Here is a 21,288-nt window from a genome sequence, read left to right on the forward strand (position 1 = left end):
CTGTCGATTGCAGGCCTCCAGTACAGCTGACAAAGACGTTTGTTGGTACGCACCATACCGGCATGCGCCACATGTGCCAGTGCAATTACCTTCAGTATCAACACGGAAGGTACAACAGTCCCTCCACGTAACAAAAGTTCATCGACTTGCGACAGTTTCGCTCGAAGGTTGAAAAACAGTGCTACTTTGTCTGAGAGGGTCCGTTTCGATGGCCACTGTTTTTACGTAACGCATTACATCCTGCAATGCCGTGTCAACAGCAGTGGCTCTCTGTAATTCGTGTTTCGAGATGCGTTCTGTAATTAGGCAGACAGTGTTGTCTTCAGGAATTCCGTCCTCAGCACTGCGAATTGGTAGCCGTGACAGCGCATCTGCAACCTGGTTCTCTGTTCCTTTCTTGTACACGACGCCGAAATTGTAATTAAGTAGTCGCGTTAACCACCGAGAAATTCTAAGTGGTCAATGTCCGGCTCTTTGGGTGCCCAAGAGAGTTCGCAACGCCTGATGATCTGCTTCCAGGTCAAAGGGGCGACCCCAAACACACCGAACATGGTGACACCGAACATGCATTTCTCGTTTAGCCGTGGACCTGCGTCCGAACGACGTCTGAAAACTTGACGAAAATTCCTTGCATGCTCATCTTCACTTTTCCCTTGAACTATGATGTCATCAAGGTAGTGTAGTACTCCACTACAGTCTTTGAGCACAGTAGCGAGGAGCTTCTGGAAGGCAGAGGGTGCTGACGCCAGGCCAAAACATACCCGTTTGTAACGGAACAATCCACCGTGCGTGATAAACGCAGTGATATCACGGCTCTCTTCTGCTAGCGGTAGCTGGTGGTATGCCGCAGTTATATCTAGTTTGGAGAAGACCTTCGCGCCGGCGAGTTTGTTAACAAGTCCCTCTATGTGTGGTAGAGGATAGCAATCCGGTATGACAGCTCTGTTCGGTGCTCGTAGGTCCACACAAAGTCGAGTACGGCCGTGACAATGGGCGATACCCGTGGGGACGCATCAATGGGTTCTATTATATCCAGTTCTCGTTCCTTGGAGACATCGCCCCTTACGTCTAACGGCAGTCTTCGAAGTTTAGCTACAGTGGGCTCCACTTCTGGTCTCAGTTTCCCTTTGTGTGCGTAACCTTTAGCAACGCCCAGTCCTGGAGCAAACAGTTGCGGAAATTCGCTCTTCGCAATGCGCTCGCAATCAGCGTCATGACCGTTGTCTCTAGGCATCGCAGTCGTCCTCCGTCAATGTGCAAATCCAGTGCTGCGACTGCATCAAGTCCTAACAGTGTAGTACCTTGCTGCGCTACGTAAAATAGAAGTCAAGCGCTCTGTGTGTTGTATTTCACAGGGATGTCAAAGCACCCTCGTACTGGTATCTGCTTTTTTGAATAATCATGAAGCTGAATCGAAGCTGGTCGAAGTGAAACATCTCTCGAGAAGGTGGACTGATAGACGTCCGAGGACAGTATGGAAACAGACGATGGTGTATCAGTTAAGAACTTGATGTTCTTGTCTGCAGCTTCCACTAAACCGTAGATGGAATATTCCTTGGTCGTATGCACCTGGAGAAGCATAGCACTTGTAGTATTCGGAGAACTGTTTCGTCCTCTGAGGTGTCTGTTACTACTTCACGAGTAGTACCATGGTGCTGTTTGCTTGAACCTTTGCACGTTGCTCCGAAGTGACCTACTTTCTTGCATTTAAAACATTCCTTATCCCGTGCAATACAGTTTTGACGAGTTAGCCAAATGGCGCGATGAGCCACAGCGATAGCAGACAGCTGATTTCTTTGTTTTCAGCTTGTCTTGGGGCTTGTTTGAGCTCTTCCTTCTATTGTAGGAGAGTCGTCCAACTGTTATGGTCTCCTCATGAAGCTGCTGTTGAGCTGCTCTCCGACTCTGTTCTACATGACCCGCTAGCTGAACCACTCTGTCCAGAGTAACTGCTGAGCCCTCTAGTAGTAAACGTTCCCGTACCTGCGGCAATGCAGCTTTATCGACAAGTTCGTCACGCAGAGTTTCGTCAAGCATCGGCCCGTAATTACAAGTAATGGCGAGTCCTCGAAGAGCTGTAACGTAGTCCTCGACGGTTTCATCGGGGAGCTGTGCTCGTCGTCGGAACTTACGACGTTCCACTATCACGTTGAAACTTTCGGCATACCTCTTTTCAAGCGTAGCTAAAGCTTGCACATAAACATTGGTCGTGTTTGTGGACGATGCTCCTTCGATCGTTTGTGTGGTAGGTACGTCAGCAGCTGACAACGTATAGAATATCCGTTGACCTTCTGTTCCCAAAGAGTGAAGTAATACAGCTTTCAGTCGTTCTGGGGTGTAGGATACGGCATCGATGGCAAGTATGTAATTTTCGTAGATAGGTCTCCATTGAGTCCATGGTATCGGTGGGTTGCCAGGTCGGTCGAGAAACGGCGGCACCGCAGCAGGAGCGCCGAAATTCATAACTATAATCTGAGTAACTGAATGCACACCTCTTTTCGATCGCCACGTAGGTCCGTCCGACGTCGCCAAAATGCCGTGTCTTGTTCGGACGACAGCCAGTTCCAGAACACGTTATTGATGACGATGGCACTCGTTCTTTACACATGCGTCATAGTGGCGACACCACAGCAACAAACAGAAAATAGCCATCAAAATCTTACTGATAAATGATACTTGACGGGGCTGCCTCTTAATTCTATCATGATTGCTCAAGCAACTCATTTCTAAAGTACCTTGATGAGCTCTCAGAGCATATTGGTCAGTAGCCTGCCCCCCCTCCCCTCCCCCCCCCCCCCTGCTGCAAAACGAATAGCTTGCACTGAGCGTATTGGTATTATGGTTGAGTACAGTGGGAACAGCATGCTTCCTTTTATGGAAGGCAGTTTTGATATAGCTTATCCCTCTTTGTTGGAGATAATCTTTGTCATGTGTTATGAGCGTACATACAGGAAGGATACACATGTTGCGTTCCACCCGCTTGCCCAGTGTATTTCAGATCTCTGGTCAGAGACAATGCCTTGGAAGTGCACATGATACATATTGTACAAAAGTGCAAGTGATTTCAAATTTCTTTCGAATGTCTACTTACCAGCAGTACACGGGTAACAATCATGGCACATGTCAGAGTTCGGACCACTTATATTGTAAACGTCCATATATGAACACATTTCCATATTTTACCGCGTTCCATATTTTACTTTTATCAAGTATGAGGCGTTTTTGTGGAAAATCTGACGAGCATATGCTTCTGTTGAACATGAATGCTACATATATTACAAGTACGTGTGTAATACAAACCCTTTACTCAACCTGTACTGCTGCACATATTTCTTAATCACATGCATGTCTCGGCTCATGTGAGAGCAAGTTCTTCAGGGTAACTATGCTCGTCATGTTTTCAAAGCACATTTTGCTAAGAAATCAATAACCAGTGATCTATACAGCAAAGTAACAACTCTGTATCTGCATATCTTTTGTGAACGTAATGAGTGTTTCACATCTTACGTCTATTAAGCTTGCATATGTGGAAAACTGAGAAGTATATGCTATGTTCGAATATCAATGCCAACAGCCTGGATGGTAGAAAATTAGTATGATACGGTATGCGGAACGGTATACGGTATGGACGGTAGAGCTTTTATGATAGAGGAGAACAGATTGCATTCATGCTTTCTCCACTTTCTTTGAGTGTGGAAGGGGATGACGTGAACGAGCGGGTTACAAAACTTTACTTCACAAATTCAGAACGAGGTCAAATGGACATACCAGTTTTTTTTAAGTTACTTGTTAATTAAGTAATTAGCTCAATTAAGTTGATTCATAAATCACTTGCGAGGGATTCGAAGTAATCATGCAACTTGCCTTTCAAATATATCTGGTATACCAAATATATATTTGATAGAAATAAATTCTACCACTATCATACACTCTGTTCAATTACTTCACAACCCACTCGCGAAATTATTTGCAATTACGAATAGAGTTTGTAACAAATTCGAATGGGAAACAACTTTGCAACGTGGTTCTCAGGGTGGTTTCAAGAGAAAATTATTTCATGGCGCACTGGTGAGAGCAAACATTTTTCACGTGGGAAAGCGAAGACAAAGCTGTACTTGAAGCACTGCTATTCATCGACAATCACAAAACACAATCTGTGTACTAACGAAGAAGTGTTTTATCCAACACACGCAGGACGACGAATACAAATGTAGTCATGTAGTCATTGAACTTTCTGTATTAAGTGTACTGGGGTAGCCAGTTTGACTTCGTCGAAACTTACATCCCCATTTTTTTCTTTATTCACATCACATCACATCACATCATGAAACAAGGAAAAGGGTTCTCGCGCGCGGTCTTCTTGATGGACAAATGTAGTCACTTCGTCGCACAATGTCGTCGTGGAATTATTCTGCATACCTTCTTCTACATCATCCAAAGCAGGCTGTGCTGCCTGGCAGGCATCACAATACTTAACGAACATCACAATCGACAGACACAACTGAACACAACACCACAGGATCGTACATCCGCAGTGATTGGAGATACCGTGAACAGACCCGCTGAGCAGAGACGGCAGCCATAGCTCACGCCGGATCGAATACGGATGAAGCGGCTATTCTGAGAATTAGCACGCTTGTTGCACATTGTTTGCAGATAATTTCTGCGTCGGTAAATCTAGGGGACAGATTTTGCGATGTTGGCAACAACCGTCACACAAGATGGCGATCCCCGTGATTTTACGCGGCGAATAGGCTGAAATGCATGGCAAGACGGCGATTTTGACCCATCTGACTCACGGAGATGGCAGAGTTGCCTGGTCAGATTTGTTTTTTTCCTCACCTTCGCTACCTGGCTAAATATACCTTGCCGTTCAGACAGTGCAGAGCCAACGCCACCTCGTCGCAGAGTACCTGCTTGATGCCTCCTCTCATTAATTGGCACGTGGACATACAAAGTCGGTGCGTCAGCCAATCACTGCACACGATTTCAAGCGCAGGTTTTCTATATCTACCAGTGGCTGCCACGTGGCGTGTCTCAATAGCTATGGCCTACGAGAATCGGTAGCCACCAGGGACTCCTAATTGTTACGTCACATAGCCTGTGCGATCAGGCTTTGTTTCTCGGTGCTGTTGTCAGAGCGTAGCGCTCGAGTTGGGAACAGGCGTTCAAAAACAACCCTGCAAATGTAATCCGAGCGCTTAGCTTCTACCAGATGTATACCCAGCCAACCAAAGTTAGTACGGGCGACGAACTCTGAATGAAGAATTGCGATGATGCGTTCATTCGGAGGACTTACGGGAATCTCCAGAAAACGCTCGAAAAACATTCTACGTGTCCGCACATGGTCAACCAAAGTTAGTACGTGGCACGAACGCTGCATGAAGAATTGCGACGATGCGTTCATTCGGGGGCGTACGTCTCGCCGGAGCGCTCGGAGACAAACGGTTGAAGACCCATCCATTCCATCCCATTAGTGCGGCGTCATACAGAAACAGCCGTGTATCCACGTGCGCATATATTCCACGTTCGCGTGCGGTGAACGTTTAAACTGTAGCGCGCCGGAGCATCTTCGAGCCCTTGCTGCCAGATGGCGGGGTAGTCGCGTTGGCTGCATAGCCGCTTCCTACACGCCCAACTTGCCTTCGGGCATATCTGGCATTAGTGAAGCAAGACAGCGTTTTCGTCCGTGAAATTTCCATAACATAGTGTGAACGCAGTTACGTCATTGAGGCCACCCATACTGCGGAGAGCAGCCGCTGCCATTACGCTCCTGCGTAAGCAATGAATTACTTTTTCTGTCTTACCACCAGCCAAAATCACACATTCTGAATGAACAACTTTACTGCACGTATCGACACTCTGTTTCAGGGGGCGTTGTTTCTCTAATTTGGGGGAGGCTGGACGTGTACTTTTCTGCAGGGGTGTCGGCGGTAGGAGCGGGAGGGGCGGTAATCTCCATGAGGCAGACCTGTGCGTATTTAAAGTATTCGATGCAAAATGATGAATTTTAAGTGCCTTTTTCGGCATTTAGTATCTTACTAGTTGCATTTTCGAAGGGGAATTTTGTACTCTATCTACAATACTTTTTTTTTTTTGTATTTTCAACTCATTACTTTAATTAATTTGTCAGTCGTTTTTGCACTGCTGCCAGCTTCTCGCATACTTCCACGGTCTTCTGTTCTTGTTTTTGTCCTCCTCCTGCTCCGGAGAAACTCGCTAGAACCCTCCGCCACGCGAGCTGCTCAGCTCCTCGGACACGACGAAATGTTGCACGTTAGGGGAACTATTCCCCTGGATCATCCTCTGTCTTCGACGCTCCCCTCCCCCTTTGTTGCGTTTCTCCCCGTCTTTTCTCTTACAAAAGTGGCCAATTCTCTCTGAGCCCGGATTTTTTTTGTTTTGTTTTTCATTCCTCTTCTCAACACAACACAACGCAGCTCCAACGACCCAAACACTGGAGAACGTTGGTTTTAAAGGGACTCTGACCACAAGATCGACAAATCTTTCGTTTGCATCTATCACGAATCGTGACCTCCAAGCCACACGCGAAATATTTTGGTAGCAAAGTTTGCCAAACGGGCAACTGAAAATAGGCTTGGCTTTTCCTCCTCAACTCGCGCAATTGGTGCCGAAATCTAGCCTCTCTGTAGGGGATATCTGCCAGTTTCCGTCTGCGTGAGGCTCATGTTTCCTTCGGCGCCCGGACGGGAAGTTCTGTGGTGAGTGAGTTTGTGAGAGCGGCTGCATCCGGAAAGCGATCTTCAAAATGGAAGTCAAAGTAAGAAATGCGGAGACTTCGAGCCCGGAACCTTTTTCTGACCTTTCTGCGGTGGAGAAGGAAATCCTGCGTGCTGAACAGTTCCTTCTCTTCGAAACTCCGCCGATGCCGCAAATTCGAGCCGAAGTGAAAGTTACACGAACATCGGCCACAGATAAGTAAACACCATCAGTCGCCTCTCTTCGACAGACAGGTAGGCGATTAGCTTTTTAGCGCACACTGTGATCGAACATGTAAACCTCTTGTGTAAATTTTGCGGCCTCGCATTTAATGCGCGCTTGTTGTTTAAGGTGCCGGTGGTGCTCGTGTGTCATAATGCCGAAGGAGATCGAATGCTTGTGCTGCAAGGAGCTCGAAGGCCCTGCCGAATGACTGCAGTATGAGTGCATTACAACCCACGAAGATTTCCAACTTCTATGCCTGAATAAGTCTTCCTTGAAGGTGGCATATTTTGAGGTCTGTGCGCAGCGCGAACCTATGAGCGACCACATTCACACGTAAGTCACATGTGTTCTTGTCCAACGATGTTCAAATTTGGGCGCTGAAAATTGGTTTGGTCCTGCATTAAAGTCGCTAAAAACTCCAGTTACACAGCGTAGTATATAAAAAGACGACACAATACACGACTCTGAACTGGGGAAAAGCAATACAGGCAACTGTGTAATTGTCAGTGTGCTGTGTCTTGAGTCATCATTTTGATGTATTGCCCTGCGCGTAGGCTTTTAGCGATATTGAGTGCTCAACTTGTCGATTCAGTGAAAAGTAAAAAAAAAAAGTTGGCTGCTAAAAGAATACAGCACGTGTAGTAGTATACAGGGCGTGTGCATATAAACTGCAGTGGCACTCATGTGCATGTGGAAATGCTACTGCCCACACCCTGTACTGTGACCGGTTACCTATTTGCCTAAACTATATTTTATGTGCATTTACAGATGTACACAACTATACAGATATTGTGCGTACAGATAGAGATACTCTGCGTATCTCCAGTTTGCACATTGGCACAAGCGTGGGAAATACAAGAGGATGGCCATCCCAGCTTGTGCAGTGCAACGGGATCTGGCAAGTCTTCCCAACAGGAACTGCCACAGGCTTCAAATACCCAAGATCCTAAGTGAATCCAAACTAACTCTTCGCACAGCTCGTCTATCGCGGTTACAATAATTCAGCATTTGGATTTAGGATGATTTATAGCTATGCAGGATGACGCATGGTTCATTCATGGGATCAATATGTTGTGTTGAAACACAGCACTAAAGTCCCTTTTAATGAGTCTTGGGGAACGATAGATAAGCACTCCTTTCGTGACATTGTGTACCGTTGTTACAATGAACAATTTGTTGAGCAAGAGTGATGAAAAAGCGAAAAGCAGAGTCTGCCTTCCAAATATGTATGTTACTTGTAACTTTTGTACTTGTTAAGTGACCCACACTCTAAGAAAAAAGGGTGTGAAAAGGTGGTAACTTCTATAGTTACCACCTAGGTAAACATAGCGTCTGATAAAGGGTGTAATAGGGTGGCAAAAGCAATTATCATATACCCAAATTGCCACAAAAAGGCGTACGCCCCCCCCCCCCCCCCGCTCACCGAATCAGAAGCGGTAACCCTATCATTTATGGCAGAGAGTGAGGTAGCAGGTAGAACTTTGCAACCTTTTAGGCATAACATATGCGACAACTATTACCTCCTAAAACGTGTAATAACTACTTCACGCTTTTTTTCTGAGAGTGCATGTTGATGTCGCTTCTCATGTAATGCCCGCAAGGGCCTTTGAGCTATATTCATAAATAAATAAATAAAAATCAAAACCAGAAAGAGGTGTAACTTCGCCAAGACTCTGTGAACGCTTGTAACCTACATGATAAATATGTTTCGTGTCGTCCTGCTTTTCATATTCCTTTACCATTAAAACAATTACGTATGCGATGAAAATTAGCCTGCCAGATAGGTGGCCATCAAAGTTGCACGTTGTCATATAGCAGGAGCCGTACTAGAAAATGCTACTGTTGCTTGAAGTCAATATGCCTTTGTTGCATGTGCTGGTTGTATGTATAGCTTTGTGTTCATATGTTCACTGTGCAACTGTTTGTGAAGAGAATATGTGCAATCTTTCATATGGCTGACAGTAGTAAACACACAAGCATAAGTTATGTAAGGGTGTAGTGGGACGAGGAAGAGGAGGAGAGAATCTCGAGCGTGGTGGACTGAGACTGAGAGATCTGGAATAAAGATTCTGTTCATGAGTTTTACAATTGGCGCAGTCGACAGCGGATATGTGAATAGAGCTCCAGGCGGAAATGGACTCAACCGCGAGCCTCCTTTTCACAAGATGTGCACCGGCGGAGGAAGATACCCTGGACCTTCCAAAAACGGTGAGCGATGATGCATTTCGTGCTGCTGTACTTTTCCAAGATGAGGAAAACAGCACAGGAAATGATCGATGAAGGCTCCGTTAAAATCAACATCAGAGTGGCTGATTAGGATCGCTACGTAGGAACTGTGCTCTACAGGTCCTGTGCAGTCCTCTGGGACCGACACGCTTCTGCGCTTGATTGAAGCGCAGGGGCAGCAGCTTTTGAAATGCCAAGAAACCCTTAAAATGGTCATACAGAACTTCTAATCGCCATCGCCTTGAGCTAGTGAAGGCAGACGTCTTTGACGGACAACAAGCCCGGAAGGGTGAATATCGTTTTATGAGTACGCATGCGAATCCAACCATTGGTTGACCGATAATGACAGGATAAAAAATTTGCGTCTATTTTTATCTGGGATGTCCAAAAAGTGGTATGAATTGCGCTTGGCGAAACACAGCGACGACAGTTAGTCGGAATGGAAGAAAAGTTTTTTGAAGTCGTTCCGGGAGAACCCGATTGAAAGCTGGGACAGAGCAATCTTTTTCAAGTTCAAGACAGGATCCATCCTGGAGTACTTTTATGAGAAGAATCGCTTACTTCACGTAGCCGAGCCAAACCTACCTGACACTGCAATCATCGACTTGATTATTCACGGTCTGCCAAAGGATACACAGTCTCAAGTGCTGGTGAGGGCACCAACACCATCGAGAGTCTTCTAGACTGTATGAAAGACATTAGCAGCGAAAGCTATTCGTCTCGACCTTTGGACAATGCATCCAGGCCCCGTTCCTTCGAAAAGTCATCACACTCAGTGCGGTAGATCAAATAGAGAAACTGCAACCCAAGATGTATTCTTCTACACGGCAGTCAAATGCAGCAACAACTGACACTCGCAACGTCTCAGAGACAACCAAGGACGATTTAAACGAATAAACGAGGGTGCAAAGTCCCACCTGATGACACCAAAGGAGACTATCTTAGTTATACATGCAAACTTAGTATTCGTTAATCATTAATGTCATTATAAATGATCAGTCGATCAAAGCATTTGTCGATACAGGTGCATCAATATCCGTAATCAATCGCAGCAGGCTTGATCCTGCCCAAGTTACTGTTGGCAGACCTGTACGTGTTATGGCCGCACTAAATCCCATAATACGTGGACTGAGGTCTCTTTTACATATCAAGAAACAAGCGTCACTGTTCATGCTTTGGTCATGTCACATGTTCAGCATGACGTTTTGCTCTCACAACCTGACATGAAGGCCCTCAAACTAAATCTATATTGGAATCACAAAGTGGACGTGGACCCACAACGAGAAGTCGTCAGTCCAGCATTCTGCATCCAAGACCCAGACGACATAATACGATTGTACCCAGACCTTGTATGCGCACAGGGCTACCCGCCAGCCGTCAAACACTTTGCGGTACCATTCAAACTCAACGACACTACAGACATCAAACAAAAGCCTTACCCTATGTCTAGAGACAAGAAAATGTGGCTCGCACAAGAAATTGACATGTTACAAGCGGGTGTCATAAGACCTTCTACTTCCTCTTTTGCACCCCCGGTAACAATTGTACCAAAAGAGGATGGATCCCTGCGTTTGTGCACAGACTACAGGAAAGTCAACAGCCAAACGGATCTCTTCCCTGATCAGATGCCACGAATCGATGACATCATCAATGAAACTGGTGGTTCAACATCGTTCTCTCCAATTGATTTGTGCAAAGGCTTTTGGCAAGTCCCGCTTGCGGAAGAAAGCATACAGCATTTACAGCTTTACACGGCCCGTATGAATATGACAGGTTACCATTCGGATGGAAAAATTGGCCTAGCTGGTTCCAAAATATCATGAGTGCAATACTGCAGCCTCTCCTAGGAAAAGTTTGCCAAGTATATCTTGATGACATACTGGTGTATTAGAGGTCAGCTCATGATCACAGCATCCATCTGCAACAAATACTCGAAGCACTACGTGCAGCATCTCTCAAAGTCATCTTCAAGAAGAGTGAGTTCTTTAAGGACCGGGTGACCTTCCTGGGACGAGTATTCGATGGACACACAAAAAGTACAAAGGCTGAATCCGTAACGCACATTAGTCAACTCGCAAAGCCACACAACTTACATTCATTCCGTGTTTTTTTTCGGGCTTGGCTGGACACTTTCGTGCTTATATAAAGGACTACGCGAGGAAAGCCAAGTGCCTCACTCTTCTGATACAGAAAGATGTACCATTTGTGTGGACACAACAGTGTGAAGCTGCTTACAAGAACTTAGTTACAGCGATTTCATCTGGCCCTGTCCTTACGCTACCGAACTTCCAACTTCCTTTCGAGTTGCACACTGACGCTTCATATTACGGAACCGGTGCCGTTCTTTGCCAGCGTCATCCTTTCGCATCAGCTCACCAGCAACTACGACTAATTGGATACCATTCGTATACTTTTAATAAACCAGAGGTTAACTATTCTGTAACCGAAAAAAAAAACACTAGCAGTGCTCGTGGCTCAAAGGTATTTCCAACCATATCTGGAGGGTAGAAAATTTCACCTCGTGACAGATAACACCGCTCTGACCCACTTGTTACAGACAGCTCGACCTAAAAATCGAATAGCGAGGTGGATACTGGAGCTTCAGCAATATGATTGTGAAGTCTCTCATCGTCCAGGTCGACAGCTGCAGGACGCCGATGCACTATCAAGACTGTCACATGGTCACTACGTGTGTGAGCTCACAATATGGGAGGGAACGGAACCCCACCAATTCAGAGATGGAAAATACCATGTCCCACCATCCCTTCAAACCAGAGTACTGAACCTTTATCATGACAGCCCGCACTCCGGTGGACATGATGGATCTCCCCGGACGCATAGAAAATTAAACGCTTCACGTGGCCAGGAATGAAGGAATATGTCCGTTCTTGCCACACGTGTCAGCTTGCAAAAGCAAAATTCATGCCACAACCAGATGTTGTGACGCTACCGAACCACTCCTCTATTCTGTTCGAGGTTGCCCACCTATATTTCGCTGAGGTCAAGAAGAAATCGGGCACAACAAAGAAAACACAGTCTTTCTTGCTGGCCATTGACCAATGCACACGGATGGTTGCTGCCCGAGTAGGGAAGGAAAATACCAAGACCATCGTCGCCCTGATGGATAGAGCCATGTTTCGTGACACCAAGGTCATTGTCAACGACAATGCACTTGCCTTCAAGACCAAGCTCCTACACGAATGGGCTGTACAGCGTTGTATCACGTTTAAATACACTTCCCCATACCATCCCGCAGCTAATGGCCTGGCCGACTGGCACATGACTCTGTACCGTACATTCCATGGAGGTTGGAAGTGTTCCCTGGAAGCAGCGGTCCACCACCGTGCACAATCGATCAGAAAAAACTGCACTCGGATGCTCTCCTAGTTTTGCAGCCACAGGTAGCCTGCGGACAGGCAGCTTGGCATCGACCTAAATATTCAGCTTCAAGAGGCACGCACCTCACTCAAGCAAGAACAGGATTACCGAGAGTCAATGAAAAGATCCTTCGACAAACGACATTCGTTGAAGGTCCCGAACATTCAACCGGGAGATCTTGTCATGGTTCGGAAAGGGTTACCTGGACCAGGTCGGCACATAGTGGGCCCCTTTGTCGTACATAAGACGGCTCACAAGAACGGAGTACTGAAAACCGTTGTTTACACTGGAGCTGGTGGAGACATTTAGTGTGCCGCTGCAAACAACTTCATTCCTTACAATGTCTGGAGAGAGGGCGCTCAACTGGGGGATAGATGTAAGGGTGTAGTGGACGAGGAAGAGGAGGAGAGAGTCTCAAGCGTGGAGGACTGAGAGATCTGGAATAAAGATTATGTTGTTGAGTCTTACAAGTTAAGCATTTATTACACACAGGTCTGTAGGTACACCCTGAAAGCATCCTTCACTCTAAAAAATAAAACTCCTTTTTAGGTGTAATTGGGGTGTATTTGGGGTGTATCAACTGTTTTACTCCCTTATTACACTCTGAGGAAAAAGAATACACCCTGTTTTTGGTCTGAAATGGGTGTAATATGTGTATGTCCCGCTCTGCAGGGTGTAATTTCGAGAATTGGTGTGAAAAAGGTGTAGTGGCCATCAAATTTAAAACGTTTCGCTACGACAGGTCTGGCAACAGTGTGCTGTTTACTCTGTGTTCTCCAGCTATGGCGGTTGGAGTTAGTTGTGGAAGTTTTCGTGTTCTTTTGGGAGGCCGTTTGGTGAACTACAGGTCATTTGACCATCTGAGTTTAGTATGACACTGCAAGGATTATGGTTCAGGGTCTCGAACGGATGCAAGCAACAGATGCGCCGCGCCCATCGGATCGAGTAACTTGTCCGAGCGTCTTGCTGAAGCGTGCTGTTTGGTAAGTGTTGTCGGTGTATTTTGTCTTGTCTGGTTGATTGAGGTGCCTTTGAAGCGGGTATTTTGAGATTATGTTTGAACCTTAAGTGAAATGCATGGATTAGGTCAGAGAACAGTGCGCGTCGTGTTGTGTTGTCGCGCGTCACATGTGGTCGTTAGGCAAAGTCAAGGGGTATACGTAACAAACGAAGTCGGTGCAATTTGTGGTAGCAAGTAAGGCAGCTGGCAAGAGTCACAACTCAAGAGGCGAGAGGTAGCGGGCAATGAAACCACGAGGCCACAACCCTCTGATTTCCGGTCAGATGTGCTGAGTCAATGGCTGTGCGCGTCTTCTGAACAAGGCCCTGGCAAGTTTGCGTGTTGGCGATGTCAGAATGGTGTAATTGGTAATACACTTGACCAGAAATCAGAGAGGTATGGGTTCGGGTCTCGCTACCGACACTTCGCTGACCCTTTACCGATTGCAGCTTTGTAGGGACATTGGTCTTTTAACTACACTATGATTGTCTGCTTCTTATTTTAGTATAATCATCTGATTTTTAACTAGTCACAATATTACCATGGTTTTGGCGTATTATAGCTTAAGTTGCTTTTGCGCCAATAAAATTCAATCATCATCATCATTTATCGATTGTCTTACTTTCTATCTTGAGCTGCTTGCACGTTGACGAGAGCTGTGTTTGTGTATACTCTTAATTCTTCTCTAGCCTCAGCCATCTGCGTAACTGTCATGTAATTTGTATTTCGCCCTTAATTTGATTAAGACATTTCACAGTTAATTTTTTCTTTCACTACAGAGGCAGGACTTCTCTTGGCCTCACCGTAATACCTTCATCTTGGTCGACATGTTGGTGGACACTTTTATGTTTTGTATTGTGCGGTGACTATTGGTGTTGTTATTGCAGTGCATGCAGTGTATTATAGGTAATCCGAATAAAGAATATGCCTGTTATTTTAACCGTTGTGTTTCTGTTGCCCTCGGCATAACACCCTTACTGAAGGGTGTTGTCTTGCTTGGGGGTGTAGACATACACCAAAAAGGGAGTCAGTTAGGGTACCGCTAGATTACACCAAAAGAGGTGTTCAGAGAACACCCTTTCTGAGGGGTGTAGTTTTGCTAGAGGGTGTATATATACACCGAAAAGGGAGTCAGTTAGGGTATCGTCAAATTACACCCAAAAAGGAGTTATATTTTTTAGAGTGTTCACCAGTAAAAACATGGGAAGTGCACCTTATGCATTGCACCGGGGATGTTGAACATGCGTGAAGTTAGAAATTTCCCTTCTGTGCCTGTTTCGACGTTAATCACTGAAAACCCTTTTCTTTTTTTGCAAAATTACATCGGTCAAAGCTAATGCCCAAATTAAGTCTTACTGTCGGTGGAGCCTGACTACTAGGGAGTGGGGAAGGACAGTAAATTCCAACAATTCACGCAATCACCTTAATCCTGTGTCTCCGCAGAATTGCGTATTATGTCGTCTGTCTCTTGGCTGCGAATTGCCCTCGGGGGGGGGGGGGGGGGCATTGCTTCCGTGACTGTGTGTTGGAAATTTGTGGGAAGCCAAACAAAGAAGGCTTAAACAATAGGGGTGAAACGCTGCCCTCAGGACAACAACAACTTTATTTTGACTTTGGAGAGTGAGGAGGTTCATCGCCAGGGGCGATACTCTACCCCATTGCTGGTGGGGATGTGGGGAATAAAATAACGAGCCCCTTCACAATAACAAACGAAGTCCGCCGGTGTCCAGAAATGTCAAAAGAGCTTTGAGCGCAGATCGTTGCTGGGCTGGATTGAGCCAGGGACCAAGCAATTTCGATAGGGAGAAGGGGCGAGAGTCCAGCTGATGAAGAGACAGGAGAACGTCTTCTAGTGACCAATCCGGAACTGGGCATTGTGAAACAGAAATTGTGCAGAACCTTGAAATTGCGATATCGTATCTGTAATGTGTGTTTGTAGTTTTTAGCTAGCTACCGAAGGTTGGATAGTGGTATCACAATGTCGAACCTCACACGGAACACACATGTTCCGGTATCAACTCTCAGTAACACTAGATGAATACAAGTATATATTTGAATACGGTTCGCTTTGAAATCCGTTCCCGATGTTTTCTTTTTTAACTTTTGCAGGTGGCTTACTAAACGTTAGCGTGGGTATAACCACGGTTCCTATTTTCTGTGTCTTGTGACTGCTTGTCATTGCCGTGTACATCACGGTTTCCGGATAGTTTCAAGCTGCAGATTGGCAGCTTTTTGTCTGGGGCTACTGCCGTCGCTATAGATGGAAATAATGAATGAATAATAAGAATTAAGGGAAAAAAAACTTTGTGGATACATTATTGTAGGCACTCTATTATGGGTACTCTCTATGTGTGAATGATACATAAACATTTTCAGAAGGAATGTTGTCACACTTTGTCTCGTTGTGTCTTACGCCTTGTCCCACCTCTTACATTATCTCCACATCATTAAGGCGGAATCACTTCTTCAGAAATCTATGGGCGATTTTCGTTCGCATAAGACACGTGAACACTCTAAACGATCATCATAACATTGGTACTGTTGTTTTAGCTTTTCTCTAGTCAATGACGTATTTTTTAGAGGACAAGTTTGGGCCGTTGATTTTTAATAAATTAAAGTTTGCGGCGTCTCAAACATGTGCTGCCATCTCGATAGAGTGTCGCACACTAAAATATTTGCGAATTCGGGCTCAATACAAATCAACGGATAGTCCTGGAATTCTACAAAATGTGTCATTGACAAGCGTAATACAAAGAGAACACGCCAGTACCTCTGTTTTGAGATATTTTACGCATTTTCTGAGCGCTGTGCGAACAAACTTTCCCTATTGTCTTGAGAAGAAGTGATTCTCCCTTAATCTCCAAAGCAGTACAAGGCTTAAGTAATCAGGTACTACATAAAAAAAGGAGGAAAGAGTAAACCAGAAGACGACTCATCTAAAATTCAAAGAAACCCTGGTGCTTTCCTGGGACCACTCATGGCTCAGTCCTGGATCAGATCCCCATAGAAAACAGCTTTTCTTAGCCTCAGTGATTGATTCCCTTGATTGCCCTGACTGTGGGGCACTACTCACTGGCTTGGTGGCAAGTGGGCTTGAGTCTGATAGTGTGGTATAGAATAAAGGGAGCAAGGAGCATCTCTCTACGGTCTCAAAAAGGATACCAACATAACCTGTCAAAGCACAGCATCTCATATTGCTTTCATTAAGTACACACTGGTCATAGAAGTTGCGACCATGCGAGTTGGGAAAGCATGCCGAAGTTACCTCAGGCAGTGCATCCAGGACTGGGAGTCAGGTTCACAGAGAGCATCTTGTGAAAGGGACAGCGACAGCGTCCAGTGAAGACACTTCAGTTTTGATAGAGAGCAGGGTGTAGGAAACACTGACCTCAGGTGTAAGAATTCTTGTTATTTATAACCAGGTACCCATGTTGTAGTAATCTGGAGATGCCTTAGCTGTCTGGCAGAGAACTGTTAATTAATCCGAGTGTCTTTTGTGGAAACAGGTTGTAACTGCCTTTCTATGCACCCTTCGTAGTTGCCCTAGCAAAAGCAAATATGTAATGCTGCACAGAATATCACGTAACATCACGCTATATCGCACACAATACCACACTAGCACACTAATTGCTCTGAATGCTCTAGGCTTCTGAAATGGAGATGCCTGGTGCATACGCTGTGCCATGTCTGCAAGGACATATTGCCCTTACTTTTGAAATTGGCCTTTCAGTGCTTCATGTGACTGCGAGAATGGTATACAATAGGCAGTAAGAACGATTTATGCAACATAATGAAGTTTGTAAAACAACAGCTTTATTGAAAATATATTCCAAATGCCGGGTGAGGATCTCATAATGTAACTCCTTTACTCCAAACACCGGCTTAACGCGATGAACGTAAACGTTTTGTCGCCTATCCGGGTGGCATCATCAGTACAACACAGCCAAAGACGTGCACATCAGCCTACTTATCTACGAGGGCATCATACATGTCCGAGAGGGGCCCATGGTTTGCATTACAGGCTGATGCGTCACGCCTGATAAACCAGGACTCTAAGAACTTTCTAGGGCCCCATTCATGTGCAAAGGTTACCGCACCGTCAAAATTAAATAGATGTCCCTCCGGTCAACAATGTTCCACTAATTCGCTCCTGGATCGAGTAGCATGCGTAGTCCGGCCAACGTCCCTTCTATGCTCCTTTAGTCTTGTCCCACGTCTTTTGTCTGTCTTGCCAGTGTAGGTTGCATCACGGTCTATGCACTCAACTTTATGTACAACACCGCTTTGTTCATGAGCCGGGGTGTGATCTTTAGGTTTTCTGAATGTGGCTGCCAATGTGTACATTGGTTTAAACAGAGTTTTAATGCCCGATGGGCGCAGAGCCCTTCGAATGGTGTATGAAACACCTTGGATGAGAGGAATGCACACCACTAATTTGACTCCTTCGATGTTGTTTTCGACTGTTGTCTGTTGTACCGACCATGCCACCAGAATAGGCAACGAAACGTTTACTCTGTTTGTTCTTAATCGTCGTGTTCAGTCAGTGTTTTCAGTAAACGATTTTACATTGTGAACTTTGTTTGAATCCTGACTAGTGGGGAGCCCAGGCATACACTGTGCCACTACTTTAACAATTGCTTGAGGTAGTGCGGTGAAATGGAATAATGAGCCTTGTGAGCAACTTACCTGGCAGTATATTTATTTATCTGTCATAGGCTGAAGAGCCCAGTGTGGTGTTACATAATGGAGGGGCGTGTAATTATACAAGACCGATCACCAAAAGGCCTTGCTTTTGACTAGATTAAAATGTGATGCGATTGTAACATGACAAATGCTGCATACGAATGCAAACAACTCAGGCAAAAGAGGTGCTGACGCCAGGAATCGAACCTGGGTCTTCTGATTTCCGGTCAGATATGCTAACCGCTACACCACACCAGCACGCCGTTTCCCTTGAGCCATTGAGTGCCTCAAGTACGGGGGGGACGGACAACCAACCACGCTATTCCCATTCTCTCTTACATCTTTCTCACTCACTCTCTCATTCAGACACGAGGCAGGGCGATTGTAAAGCACCTCTTTTCCCTGAGTTGTTTGCATTCGTTAATTTCTGGGCGTTTGAGGCTTACTTGTCTGTGTCGTCCCTAATTGTTGGTCTGCCTCGGCAAAATCTCGTTGTTTACGTCATTTACAAACGCCCTGCCTCGTGTCTGAATGAGAGAGTGAGTGAGAAAGATGTAAGAGAGAATGGGAATAGCGTGGTTGGTTGTCCGTCCCCCCGCCGTACTTGAGGCACTCAATGGCTCAAGGGAAACCGCGTGCTGGTGTGGTGTAGCGGTTAGCATATCTGACCGGAAATCAGAAGACCCAGGCTCGATTCCTGGCGTCAGCACCTCTTTTCCCTGAGTTGTTTGCATTCGTTAATTTCTGAGCGTTTGAGGCTTACTTGTCTGTGTCGTCCCTAATTGTTGGTCTGCCTCGGCCAAATCTCGTTGTTTACGTAAATGCTGCACGGTGGCGATGATAGGTTCTCCTGACGAGTTGTTGCACGGTTGCGGTTAATTCAGAAACCCTATACCCAGTTAATGGTAGCCGGACTAAATTTTGATTAGGCTAGTTTGGCCAACACGCGAACATACAGCGCAGTGTCAAAAGCCCTTATAAAAAAAAATACTGTATCTACGTGGACCCAGGAATCAAGACAGTTTAAAATGCCGTGAACGAATTCCAGTATGTTAGTTTTGCCTCAATATCCTTTTCTAAGGCCATGCTGGAAAAAAAAAAAAAAGAAACCGATAAACTCAAGATGGTTAACAACGCGCTAGTATATGATATGCTCCATTAGTTTTCAGGGAACTCTAAAAAGCGAAGCTGATTAGTAGATAGAAGAAGCATCGTTGTTACCTCTTCTGAAGACAGGAATTAGCTTGAGACCTATGTCCTTGACTCAGACACATACAAAGCACCTTTTACACATATTAACGCATCTTCGTTCCAGCACTTTCGCCTTCAAGTGTTCATTGGCCTGTCAGACTTGTAACATAGATCTTAATTGAAATGCAGGTGCATAAGGGATGTTCTGAAAGAAAAGCGTTTGGTTTTAGCCCTCTTAATATTTCCAAGAACGGAAATAAACTTCACAGTCACTATTCTTGTCAAATGACCAATTCCACAACGAAAGCAAAAAAAAAAAAAAAGAAAGAGAGGAAAAATACATATATATACAAGGTGTTCAAAATTACGCTTTCACGAGCGCTACGCAAACACAGCGATGAGAGGAAACCGGATGACAACTTTACGCTACTTGTGTAAGAAGCAGGTGCTGCTAATTATGTAGCACCTGTTTCTTACTCAAGGAACAGAAAAATAGCACCAGTTTTCTTTTGTTCGCCTATTTATAAAGTGCTAGTGAAATCTTAATTTTGAACACCCTGTATATCAGGCCATATCATAGTATCCAACCGAAACGTGGCACTTCGATTGAATAATGTCAGTTGAAGAGAAAACAGAAACAATGGCTGGCATTGTGTGGCTGGTGTCGAGTTTGCCACGCTACGTGTTCAATAATAATGTACGCTAGGTATGCTGTAAGTGTCATGCATATGACGTCACGTCATAGCTTTACCCATCATAGCTCTTCCCCTCTTTCTAGAGAACCAGCGCACCCTGCCCATACGGATGCTTCTTTTCACTCATGAAATAAGTCACTGAAAAGGTTAGCCAGCTGTAGGACTCGAACCCACATCTTCTGGATTACCGGTCCAGGGCTCTTACCAATTGAGCTAAAGTAACACAGATCCCCAGCGTGTGTCATCTGAAGGGACAAACCAACCACACTCTCACGCATCCCCCTTTCACTCTTACATGTTTTCTTACTCGTACACACATTCATACGATGGGATCGACGCAAGCGGGATCTTGTTGAACGCTTACGGCATCTTGACCGCGTTCTTTTCACTCTTTCTGGAGAACCGGCGCACGCCCACGCACCCCACCTATAGTATGAAAAGTACGATGATATACACACTCAATATGTGGTGAGGACATGTGAAACCAATATAACACATACCTACATTTCAAACTTTCGTGGAAAAGGCAGTCCAGGTCTGTCGGATCTGTCAGACTCGGTAGAAAGTCAGTAAACACAGTGTGATATGACTGTGTCATCTTTCGAAAGCAGAGGGCAGCCACCAGGACCATTCGTCATCTCGATGCTTCAGAGCGGCATTGTAAGAAGCCATCAGAAGGGTCGTATAAGGTATAACTCGGTTTGTGAAGCGGAGGGTTCTGTGGGATGCGTAAGAAAGCATACGTGTTACACAACAGCTACGAGAATAATCGGGTGCACTTGCGTGTTTTTCAGTGCGTAGACTTGAAACTGAAAAATAAATGTACTAACTGGAGCTACTTTTCCATCAAGACCGCACGAGAGCACACTTGGTTTCTTTAGGTTCAAAGAATTCAACCTCAGCATTTGCAAGACATCATCAGGCCCCGACGCTCCTTTGAGATGCAGCAGATACAGTTTCGCTAAGGCGAGTGACTGCCGTTGCGGTTCGTTGCTTCGCAGCCAGTGATGGGCAGTACTTGAAGTACCAAGCACTCAAGTAGTACTTGAAGTACATTTCTGCGTACTTGTACTTTACTTTAAGTACATTTTAAATCGTGTACTTTGTAGCGTACTTCAAGTACTTTTTCCCGAGTTCTTTCCCATCAAGTACTCAAGTATATACCCAAAC

General features: G+C 45.3%; 1 protein-coding gene and 2 non-coding genes across 6 annotated transcripts in view; 2 read left to right on the top strand and 1 right to left on the bottom strand.

Annotated features, from left to right (window-relative positions):
- Positions 1-5,649: 5,649 nt before the first annotated feature.
- The window catches only part of LOC135371654 (inversin-like), a 46,277-nt gene continuing 30,638 nt past the window's right edge, over positions 5,650-21,288 (top strand). For all 4 annotated transcript variants that reach the window (XM_064605637.1, XM_064605635.1, XM_064605639.1 and 1 more), the window contains exon 1: positions 5,650-5,777. The gene's annotated coding sequence lies outside the window, so the exon portion shown is untranslated. The remainder of the gene's footprint in view (positions 5,778-21,288) is intronic.
- On the bottom strand, positions 18,419-18,490 carry Trnas-gga (transfer RNA serine (anticodon GGA)). The gene has a single exon. It is a non-coding gene; the product is annotated as a tRNA-Ser (tRNA).
- On the top strand, positions 18,870-18,941 carry Trnas-gga (transfer RNA serine (anticodon GGA)). Its single transcript has one exon. It is a non-coding gene; the product is annotated as a tRNA-Ser (tRNA).

The sequence above is a fragment of the Ornithodoros turicata genome, unplaced genomic scaffold, assembly GCF_037126465.1.
Source record: "Ornithodoros turicata isolate Travis unplaced genomic scaffold, ASM3712646v1 Chromosome12, whole genome shotgun sequence".
In the NCBI taxonomy this organism is placed as follows: Eukaryota; Metazoa; Arthropoda; class Arachnida; order Ixodida; family Argasidae; genus Ornithodoros; species Ornithodoros turicata.